This window comes from Dreissena polymorpha, chromosome 8 (assembly GCF_020536995.1).
Source record: "Dreissena polymorpha isolate Duluth1 chromosome 8, UMN_Dpol_1.0, whole genome shotgun sequence".
Lineage (NCBI taxonomy): Eukaryota > Metazoa > Mollusca > Bivalvia > Myida > Dreissenidae > Dreissena > Dreissena polymorpha.
This window is the reverse complement of record NC_068362.1, coordinates 18,334,105-18,346,051: the sequence shown is the minus strand read 5'-3', so window position 1 is coordinate 18,346,051 and position 11,947 is coordinate 18,334,105.

The window sequence follows — 11,947 nt, the reverse complement described above, 5'->3', positions numbered from 1 at the left end:
ACATTAAATTGTGCATCTGATTAATTTATTTGAATTTAGAGCATGATGGTCGAATTTTTTTTAATTAGTGCTATTTTTCGATTAACGAAACCTTTTTAAATAGAAACTAGAAATGGCGCGGCAGAGGCCGACGCGTATCCCCACTCTGCATGTTTGACCCAGGGGCGCCCCAGGGTTGGTAATGAGGCCATGCATAGTTGAGATTGACCGTATTGTCATAAGAGAAGTTCAATATCAATTGACCAGTCGCCAACTCCGCCCACATTTTGTCGATCAGCCAATCAGATATCGATTTTTCACACACCCCTCAGCAATGCTTATCTGGCCGCCATTTTGTCCGACAAACAAAGCGTGTTGTACATATGGAATGGACGTAATTTTTAAGAGTTTACACAGATTTTATATCAAATGCATGATCATTACTGTTCGATCGTTATTCAAAGTTGTAGGTGCTATACATACTTTATAAAAGGTTATTATTTTATCTTTATTTCTTGAACATATGAACGAGTATTGAGAAAACAAACACAATAAATAGTTTAACCACACCAGGTGTGTGTTCTATAAAACGTGTTATACCGTTTGATGCACAATATTATTAAGCAGTTTGGGCAACATAATAATTGCCACACGTGCTTATTAATCTCAGCGTAATTGTCGATGATTAATAAATAACAGTATGTTGCGTGGATCTCAGAATGAAGGAACATTAAGGCATTGTTAGGTACTGTACACAAGAAAAGAAAAGTATTTAATTACTTAAATGATTTCCAATTAGATATTTATTTTCTGTGGATCATAAACAAGGGAAATCATTATAAATTGTTAACTTAAATATTGTTTTAACTAAAGTACAAACAACAAAAAGGTGATTTCAACGCGGCTTAGCCAGCTTAAAGCGACTTCAAGTGTAAAATGTACGGCTTATATTACAACAACAACATTTCTAATACAACATATATTGATACGGGGAGAAATGTTAAAATTGCAATTAACATATAAGGGCCATCTTGTTATAAATAAGCAAATGCGTAACATGCTAAATGTATTCAATTCGAATGTTCGTGAACAGCACCGTAATACCAACATTTCATTTTTTGATAGTGAAATGTTACAGGTTCGCATTAAACATAAATGTAATAAAATGAATATTAGACTATCTGTTAATGAAACTACGAAATCAGGCCTGTATTAAATTATGGTTACAATAAAAATTTAATTTATATCTAAATAAAAAAAATCGGTGTCTTTTTAAAAATAACACAATAAAACAAAGATCTAAACATTTTTAATAAACAAAAAACCCATCATGATATGGATATGTCATTTGAATTTAATAAAAATATTTTCAAAATTATATATGAATAGCCACCGGGTTCACTGTCAGACGGTTGAATACAAGTTCAAAATCAATATGAAATAAATGCTCATTTTTACAACGGATTTTTCATCACCTCTCTATCTAATATGTATAAGAAACGTTTCTGATAGTCAGTCTGCCGTTAACTCATTTATTTTGATTACGCCATTTCTCTCTAAAGTTTTTATGATTGTATTAACGTTTTACAAAGCAGTTTAGTTTAATGTGCGGCTTTAATAATTTATTTTATAGAAAAGAGCATAATACATCATTACAAATATAGAATTTCACGTAATCCGCTATAATTGCGATCTGCTTGTCGGAGTTTTCTAATCACTAGACCACGTGACTATGTGGGCGGAGCGATCGATAATTTGGCGACTGGTCAATTAGAAGTGAATCGGTGTAGAAATGAAGAAATTATAGTAAAAGGCAATTTTGGTCGGGCGTGGCCTATGTGGGCGGCGGGGCGCCCCAGGGTTGGTAATGGGGCCATGCCTAGTTGAGATTGACTGTATTGTCATAAGAGAGGTTCAGTATCATTTTGAAGTGAATCAGTGTACATGTTAAAATGAAGAAATTATAGTAAAATGGAATTTTGGGTGGGCGTGGCCTATGTGGACGGGGCGCCCCAGGGTTGGTAATGGGGCCATGCATAGTTGAGATTAACCGTATTGTCATAAGAGAGGTTCAGTATCAATTTGAAGTGACTCGGTGTAGAAATGAAGAAATTATAGTAAAAGGAAATTGTGGGTGGGCGTGGCCTATGTGGGCGGGGCGCCCCAGGGTTGGTAATGGGGCCATGCATAGTTGAGATTGACCGTATTGTCATACGAGAGGTTCAGTATCAATTTTAAGTTCATCGGTGTAGAAATGAAGAAATTATAGCAAAAGGCAATTTTGGGTGGGCGTGGCCTATGCGGGTTGGACGCCCCAGGGTTGGTAATGGGGCCATGCACAGTTGAGATTGACCGTATTGTCATAAGAGAGGTTCAGTACCAATTTGAAGACAATCAGTATAGAAATGAAGAAATTATAGTAAAATAACCTAAAAAATGAGTACAAATCTCTGACCCGGCCCCCACCCCAACCCCCATAACTTTTGACCCAGGGGTCAGAACAAAATTCCGAATAGTGCACCGTCGCACATATGCTCATAGCTACCATGTGTGTAAGTTTCAAGGTTCTAGTGCTAATAGTGTAGGAGATAATAGTGGCCAGGACGGACGGACAGACAGACGGACAGACGAACAGACATACGGCGGAGATAACCACAATATCCCCACGCTTTTCAAAAAGCGTGGGGATAACAATATTTTTCTTATTTCCGTGTCGATTGATCGATATTGAAATTAAACGCTAAAGCGATAAATATGAGCGGAAGAGCATCTTCACAAGGAAGCACACGTACACATCTACATGTAGTTCAAACATGTTATCGGGGAAATTGTGTGAGACAACATTTCAAGGTCCTTATACATTATTTATACATTAAGTTAACAATTCAAATTACATTATTACCTTGGCTGACAACGAGTCATTGCCCGAAACTCCTTGGAGAATCTATCGTTCATCGCTGTGTACAAAAAGAAGTTCACACAGAAATTGGTCAATCCGATCAAGTAGCAGACCGTCCAAATCAGGTCCAATCTAGCCAAAGCCACATAATTGTTAGCTTCTTTATAGCCGGGACGCAGGTATGATTCCACAATGAAGAAGGTGGTAAATGGTGTCATAGCGAGAAGAAAGTAGGCCATACAAATGACAATCATCATGGTCATCTTGATGGTGAAGCTATTGGCTCGATGGACATAGAGATCATGCATCATCGTCGGCCGCTGCTTCTGAACTTTTCTGAGTATACGAATGATTAAAATATTGCACGCGAACATTATCAGAAATGGAACTAAGTTTGATACTGCCATGTCTATATAGACAAATATGTATTCGTCGAAATATAAATATTCTGGCGATAATGATCCGCATGCATCCTCTGTATACTCATTTATACCGTTTGTAAAAAAGAAATGCATGTTGATGCAACAAAGGATGAACAAAGTCATGAACAGCCCTTTAACCACCCGCTTTGTTGTGTATATGTGTTTGTACCGTAGTGGAAAATATGTTTTAACAGCACGCTCTATGCTTACCCCAACTAAAATCCACGATGAATATTGCATCGATAAATACACAACGAAATAATACAGCTTACAATTTGAATTGCTTAAAAGTCTGAGATCAAAATCAAACGTGTATTGCATCCAGTATTTCGGCAGTACTGACAAAAGTACGACTGAGTCAGTGAATGCTAAGAACAATAAAAACATCAACGTTGGCTGTCTACGTAGTCCCATTCGTAGAAACACTTTGATTGTAAGGATGTTTCCTACTAGTCCTACACAAATTAATACAAGAGGTGTTGTTTTCCATAGCCATTCGGAAATACTAGTTTCCCGTTCTTTAGTTGGTGCAAAGTGCCTTTCCGATTGTGTCGTCCTGACGGAAAAGTCAGTCGTTCGGGTACAATCCAAACCATCTTCTGGCGATGATGTGGTGTTTGAGCAATTAGGAAACATTCCATCGGATGGACGTTAATGGATGTCCGTTGATTTCTCAACGTCATTCGTTTATATACCGATCAGTTTTGTAATAAAATACTGTTTTGTAGAAATTCTCTGTTACAAAAAATTCACATGTGTAATTGATCGGTCAACTAGTTCTGAACTTATTTCCGTTTATCTGATAAATTTCAATGTTCAAACAAAACTTGATATTGCGTTAAATTCCCGTTGGCATATCAAAAGCAATAAAAAAATCACTCGCGTATTAAATTGTTTTTTTTATCAGTAAGTGATGAAATAGTGTACCATTGATGTAAACTTTAACTTAACGATTTCACTTCGATAACTTTACAAATTGATGGACTTCTGATAGTGTCGTGTCATTTTTCCTTGTTTCAAGTCCGTTTCATAATAAACGTTGGTTATTAACTCTATATATTGATCAGTCAGAATAGAGCTACCATCTGTTTGACAATGTATTTTTAAGTCCTACATGGGGACGTGATATGATGCGTCCTTACTGATGTAATACAAATAAAACCAATAACATTTAATTATACTGTATAGCCATACAAGAACATTCACATCAGCATATGAAATATTTTCACTGTGCTAAAACATGTCCACAACAAGATGCAGGCCATAAAACTAATACCGCATATGCGCAGTCTAGTTACACAAAGTGCCGCGGTCTTTAATTACTTTGGAAGACGCTGCGTGAAAGCCTCGAAATAAAATACAGCGCGCTGGGGCGTGGTTTAAGTGTTATACTTAATATGATTAATATGAAGTATACATCTGAGTCATTATTAGATTATATCAATATTCGCATACGAGTTAAACAAATATAAGACAGACAGGGACCTTTTAAAAAATATTGGCATATATTGAAGTTTCTCAGTAAATGCTTTACATTGATATATGTAAACATTGGATCTAAAAAGCTCCATTTAAAATAAAGAAAGAAAAAAAGTAACCACATCTGGGCTCTAACTACCTAAACCTGGAGGCTGGAGTAAAAGTCTAATGCTTTGTACTGTTTGGGCATTCGGTCACTTGCCTTAAATAAAGGACCAACTAATCGTTTTTAATGAAAATTCAATACTGCTCCAGCAGCTGGAGTTTCACTTCTTTATATTAGGGCACTCGGCCATCCGTGCTAATACAATGAGTGATGTATTTTTTTACTTTATATACGCAATCTTCGTAGTGTCACAAAATATAACGACAGCAACATAATTCTCCAAATTATTCAATCGTTTCGCGTTGCTGCCCCTTATAATTTTCAGGTTGTTAAACGTTGCATATTATGGATATTTTAGAGCATGGTAAATGTTCTGCATTACAGTTTTCTCACAAATATCATAACTACAACGGAGATTTGCGAATTTATTTTTTAAACAAACGTGAAAAGGCCCCTACAACTTGTTTTATTATATGGACTCAATAAAAATTAACGCTTACAAATCTAGACAAACATATTTACCATGCCAATCAATTTGGTTCCTCAACGTTTTACCGTTAATTCTTAAGGTTTGAATACTACTTTGCGTTTATTATATGTATCTGCTATACACATTGTATAATGTTTAATGCAAATACACATTTCGGAATTACAACTGGATTTTGTTGCAATCAGTTGTGAACTTTCCACTTAGACAGGCGCTTGCTTATACATCAACACATACTCTGTATTGTATTTTAATTTTGATCAACAAATAACAACATGTTTCTTACTTTGAGATTGCTTTTGTCCAAAAAGCAGAAAGCTTAATACTCATTCGGTTTCTGACTCATACGGTCAATCTTATTAGTATGCTTACTATATTGTTCTGCCGTTTAACAGATAAAAGAGAATTTAATTTAATATAAATAAAAAAGATAAATAAATAATAGATTAATAAATAAATTAATTAATTAATTAAAACATAGAATTAATTATACATAGAAATAAATATAATTTAAATTTAAATAAATGTTTCATATCAGTATGGTTGGATTGACCCTTATAAAATTATCTCTACGAAAATGTGCAAGTTTAGCTTATTCTCCTTCCTTTAATTCATTATATATGCAATGTCCATTCGTTTGACATCATTATCTGACTTTTTTGTTTATTGTTTATACGGTTATGGTAAAGTTAGCTTGATACGCTGAAGTTAATTAGATCTTAATTTGATTGAAATTTTAATAAACGAGCGGTACGTTTTGGATGATGTTTTTTAAAGGAAATTAATTGAATCTTAAGAAAACAGTTTCTTTTCCAGGTGTTGAATGTTTCTGTTTTCGTAACAACTATACTTTTCTATCAAGTTTTCAATTCCTACAAAATAGGGTTTTCGTTTTTGATGTATCTTAAATTTATTAAATTAAAATTGGCTTTTCTTAAAGGACTATTTAATGGAAAAGGATTTTACATTTTCGTCAAGCAATAATTTGAAAAGTGGCTTAGTTTGTTAATCTGTTGCAGGACGATTACCTAGCAAATTTGGTCAAAGTAATTGAAATAAATATAAGTACAAACAACATTTCTTGGAAACAAAAAAGTACATCAAGCAGAATATGCCATTAATGAATACAACATTATGACATTGATTAATATGTTTAAATCCTAACAACTTTAAAACAGTAGAAGTGTCATAATAAAATAGCTATTCTCAAGTTAAACAACACAAAAAAGCCAAACCCATAACCATATAATAGTTTCCTCTCGTTTCTGCATTTTACTCATATTTAATACACTTTTTTAAACAAAACTGTTATTGTACCAAACACAATACTATTTTTGTTCAACTCCTTTGGACCAGTCACGGCGAATACAGAATTATATAAATACGTACAATGTGACACCTTAGCACAAATCGCTGGTTAAGAATAAGGTTATAAGATTAACGAAGAACGGACCAGATTCTGGCAAATGCGAAGTATAGGCCCGTTTGAAGTATGAGTAAACAATAAAAGCCACAACCAAAATGAAGTATGTAGTGCATAATGAATGCATTTTCGCCATTTTCGTACTGAACCAGTTAGCCCTATGTACATAATGGTCATGCATTATGGACAATATGTCCATACCTTTCGGAGCGTATAAGATATATACTACATATGCGCGTAATCAGAAATAGTTATATGCTGTGTTAACACATATTAAAATAAGCATAGCAAACTCTTTGAATATTGTGTAATTTTTAGACACTGATCCACATTCCAGAGTGTCATTTAGAAACAATGTATTATGGCGTCCTATACTATATGATAGCACTCGTAATGGAATCCCAGACAAAGGTTCATTAGATTAAGATAATTTAAGACGGGGTGTTACAAATTCTGGGGTAGGTGTGCGACTCTGCTAGCCATAAGATCGGTTGGAACCCTCGTTTCTTTAAATTTACCGTTCCAAGATGATGATTTCAGTTGTAATCACAAGTTAGTGTTTTGTTTAAAAGAGGAGCGGATAGGAACAATATTTTATCTCTTGACAGAGTTTTGGAGTTTCATAGTTTGCTAAATTAAATACTAACATCGTTTCTGACAGAGTATTTGGTGTTTTATTATTTGCTTATTTGAACACAAATAAGATCCAATATATTGGCAAAACTGTCAGTATGACCGTATGACATAGATTCACGCACCTGTCTATATGTGTATATAAATATCCTTCGAGTAAAGTTGTGTTTATGTGTAGGCATGTTTTCTATAAACAAATCAAACGAATAATGTTGTCGAAAGGGAAATCAATGGAAGTAGGTTAACATGTCTGTTTTAGCAATACCATATACGATGTGTAAAATAGACAATTGTTGAATGTTTTTCAAATGGTAAACGCGATGTTGCAATGTGCTGGTTTTATGGCGCCGTTTCAGACAAAGACGATTCCATTCCACGACTGGCTTCCTCGGCCATCCGCCGTATGTTGTTTGATATTGTGGTAGTGTAGATGCTCACTCGTCTCAAACTAGAAAAGATATAAGACATATTTCTGTAAACCAATAACATTGGGTCATTTGCTGGTGTTGTTGTTGGTGGTAGTGGCGGTGTTGTTGTTGTCAAAAACATAATTTTACAATATTTATATTTAACTATATGTATTATTTGTGATAAACGGCAAATTACATTTGATATCGTTAACATCAACCGATGCAACACTAATTGACATTTATTAATGACGATTACAAAATAGCCAATATTTGTGCGTACATTATACTTGGATGAGTCATTTGTGTATGCTTTGTATGCATACATGATGATAAAATTATCTCACATTCCAGTTTTGCACGTTTCAGTTCGGAAATATTTTATAGGGCATATGGATACCATTGTTGTTCAATATTCGTTTTAAGCATAAACAATTCACTTATAATTTAATGTTACATACTTGCAAGGTGAAACAAAGTGATATATTTGTACGAGTACACAGACCATATTGGACGAGTCAAGAGGCAAGTTCTATACAAGTAATTAAACTATGTACACATATATGTATCACAATATTGTACACAGCGCTGTTTAATAATGTTTTTATTCTATACCTGATATACCTTTTGAGTAATTTTTAAAAATTAACAGCCATTATATTATACAAAAGCGCGAGCATAAATGTCAAAAACGGTGTGTCTTTTACGTAAACAGTTTGTTCAAGATAAGACCGATGGAATGATCGAAAGCATATTTAAAGGCGTGACTTACTACCTAACCACATTTTTGCAGACTTGCAATAGGTCTAGCGTCGTCAGTAAGAATATTTGCCGGATACGTGAAACAGATGACGACAGATGATTGAATGGAATACGTAGGTTAATAATGAAATGATTGAATTAATTGGAGAAATAAGTAAAAAAAATAGGTGTCTTTGAAATTTATTTTCGACTTATTTATCTCATGGATGATTTATTCAATACTAAACCACTCTCCATTTATTATCACAGGTTATTCAGAATATGTACGGTGTTGTTGTTGTTATGTCAAGATACAGCAAAGTTGTAAAATGTTGTCATAGTACATATTACAATGGAAAATAAAAATATTGCAGTGGGAATTCCGGATAAGCTGAGTAAGTATATAACGAGCGCTAACTAACTCTGACAATGCGTACAAGGAACAGACTGTCTAGTCATCAAACATTTTGATTCGCAAAGCAAAGTTGGAGTAGTTGAGCTAACCTTACAATGTTCATATCATGATTAGATTCAAATTTTCACTCATATTTTTCTTTGTGTTGGTTAAATTCAGCTACACTATCTTTTTTACCTTAATGATGCATTTTTCTATTTAGGAGTAATCGAGTTTTCTAATGAACCAAACAAATTCGACCTCCTTCGCTTAAATGAACTAAGCATTCAGTCGATATAATCAATAATGCAACACTGATATATGTTTTAATTGCGAGCACGCGATTTGTGAAAGTTTCGGGTTGTCTTTACATTTCAGAAAAATGTTATTTTAATTAGGATTGATCATATTCTACTCATAAAGATCTAGTTAAATATCCAAACTAATATAATGCAATGCATATATCATCATTTCATGCAATAGGTTATCTGTTAAAGTTGCCATTTCTTAACCCCAAAATGACGCATTTTGCATTCGCAAAATTATTTTCATCAGTTTTGTATTTAACAGATTTTACAGCAATTCTCTCGTGACGTCATTTATATTTACTCACAGTTATTGAACACTGCACTCAAGATAAAAAACGACCAAAAATAGTAATATTGCAATTACATTTGAAGAAGAAGCAATCACAATGTAAACTACTTGGAAATAATTGATGACAAAATCGTTTATCGAACACATGCGTTTAATTGTTCATTATCATTGAGCGTCCCTTGCTCAGACAATTTTTCTCAAATAAATAGACAATAGACCACGGTGAACAGCAATTATTCCATCGATCTCACGCTTAAAAGGTCAGGCTTAATTTTGTAATTCTCACATGTTAGCAAAGCGCTATATTTTAATATATCTAATCATAAGTGCATTTTCTTGGCGTTACGTAAATTGTCTGACGTAGCAAAAGCTTAAAAAAGATTAAAAACGCAGGAAATTGAATTCCAAAATGTGAACTAATATACATGTAGATAGTAAAATGACATACAATCATTTCGCATGAAAACATTGTTTTATGAGGCTTTGTGATAAAAATATTAAAAGAATTGTTAAATATTTATTACTAATAACAGTATCCATTGAATAAAGTCGTTAAATATTAATAGGTTTTATTTTTGCAGAATCTATTAACTCAGGAAGATATTAACAAAGGTCTTCTTTCAGTTTATGACTCACCAATCCGTTTTCGTTGATATTTATCTTAATTGATCTTAATATTTTTATATTGCCTGAAGAACTGATTATGATTTTTTTTATTCAATATCGTACATACAATGTAAACATGTATATGATCATACAACATAGTGATTGTACAAAGCAATATAATTCAGACATGTTATACAAGATATACAAGATGGACTTGTGTGTTTTGTTGTAAATTCACAATGATCTTGTCTGATTGAAAAATAAGAATAAAAAAAATAAACAAAACTATTTTAGAGAGATAAACTAACATTAGAGTGAAATGTCTGTAAGTGGACAAAACATTATGAGAATTTAATCCAATTCCATTTTTGTTCAAAGATTTGTAATGTGTCATTACTGAGGGCTATTTCTGTCTCAATCTGGATTTTTAGTTTAAGACTATGGGCAAAACAATTAAAATTTGGTACTTGTTTTTTGTACTTCGTGTTTAAGATAAAATATTTCATCAATTTAACCATAAAATTCACAATATTATTACATTCTATTGATTTCAATGAGTTAATTCCGAAACTTACATTTAAGAAAGATAGTTTAACGTTTAGTTGATGTTGTTCAAGAAAAGATATTAATTGATTCCAAATAGGCTGGATGTGTTTGCACTCCCAAAAAAGATGTTCTATAGTTTCAATGTTTTCACTGCAGAAGTCACACAGATTTGAGTTAGATAATTTGCATTTAAAGAGATATTTATTTGTAGCTATAATTCTTTGGATGTATTTATATTGAAAATTTCTCAGTGTGCTTTCAATAGTTGCTTTATATGGCATGGTAAATATGTGTTTCCAATTAAGTTCATTTTCTCCAAAAAGGAATTGCCATTTATTTTGGATTTTGGAGTTTTCTGTAGGGTTTTTAATTTGTAGTGTGTAAAATATTGTATTTGTTTTGTTTTTTCTTCCATTGATTATGATTATAATATAGCGAAAATATGCCTCTGAATAATAAATAACTAAAGCCAATATTCCTATGTGTATTTTATATTGGAAGCACTTATTTCAAAATAATTGTCAATACAGAGTGAAACGTTGATTGATGCAACGTCTCTTGCATAAATTAAAGTAACAAAGTATTGTCTTATTCGCTTATCAGTCATTATTGAAATATTTGTTTTTGTCAATACTGATTGCATCGTTGATCAATGAAACGTTTCTTGCACAAATTAAAGCAAAAAGTAGATTCTTATTCGCTTATCAGTCATAATTGACATAATGTTCTTGATAAGGGGCTGCGGAATATGATAATTTAAAATGACGATAGCGTAAAACTCTTCATATGGTTTAAAAAAATCCATCGGGACACGTGTGTGGGACAGCATTTCAACATTAAATAAATATAGAAATGTAATAGTTACCTTGGCTGACAATGAATCAATGCTTTGAACTCCTTGTAGAATCTATCGTTCGTCGCGGTGTACAAATAGAAATTCACACAGTAATTGGACAACCCGAAAAGGTAGCAGGCCGCCCAAATAAGGTCCCTTTTAGCCAGAGCCAAATAATTGCCAGATTCTTCATAGCCGGGACGCAGGTATGATTCCACAACGAAGTATGTAGAAATGGGTGCAGTAGCGAGAAGAAAGTAGGCCGTACAAAGGACAAGCATCTTTGTCATCTTCATGCTCAAGCGATTGGCTCGGTGGACATAGAGATCATGCATCATAGTTGGTCGCTGCTTCTGGACTTTTTGCAGTATTCGAATGAGTAAGATATTGCAC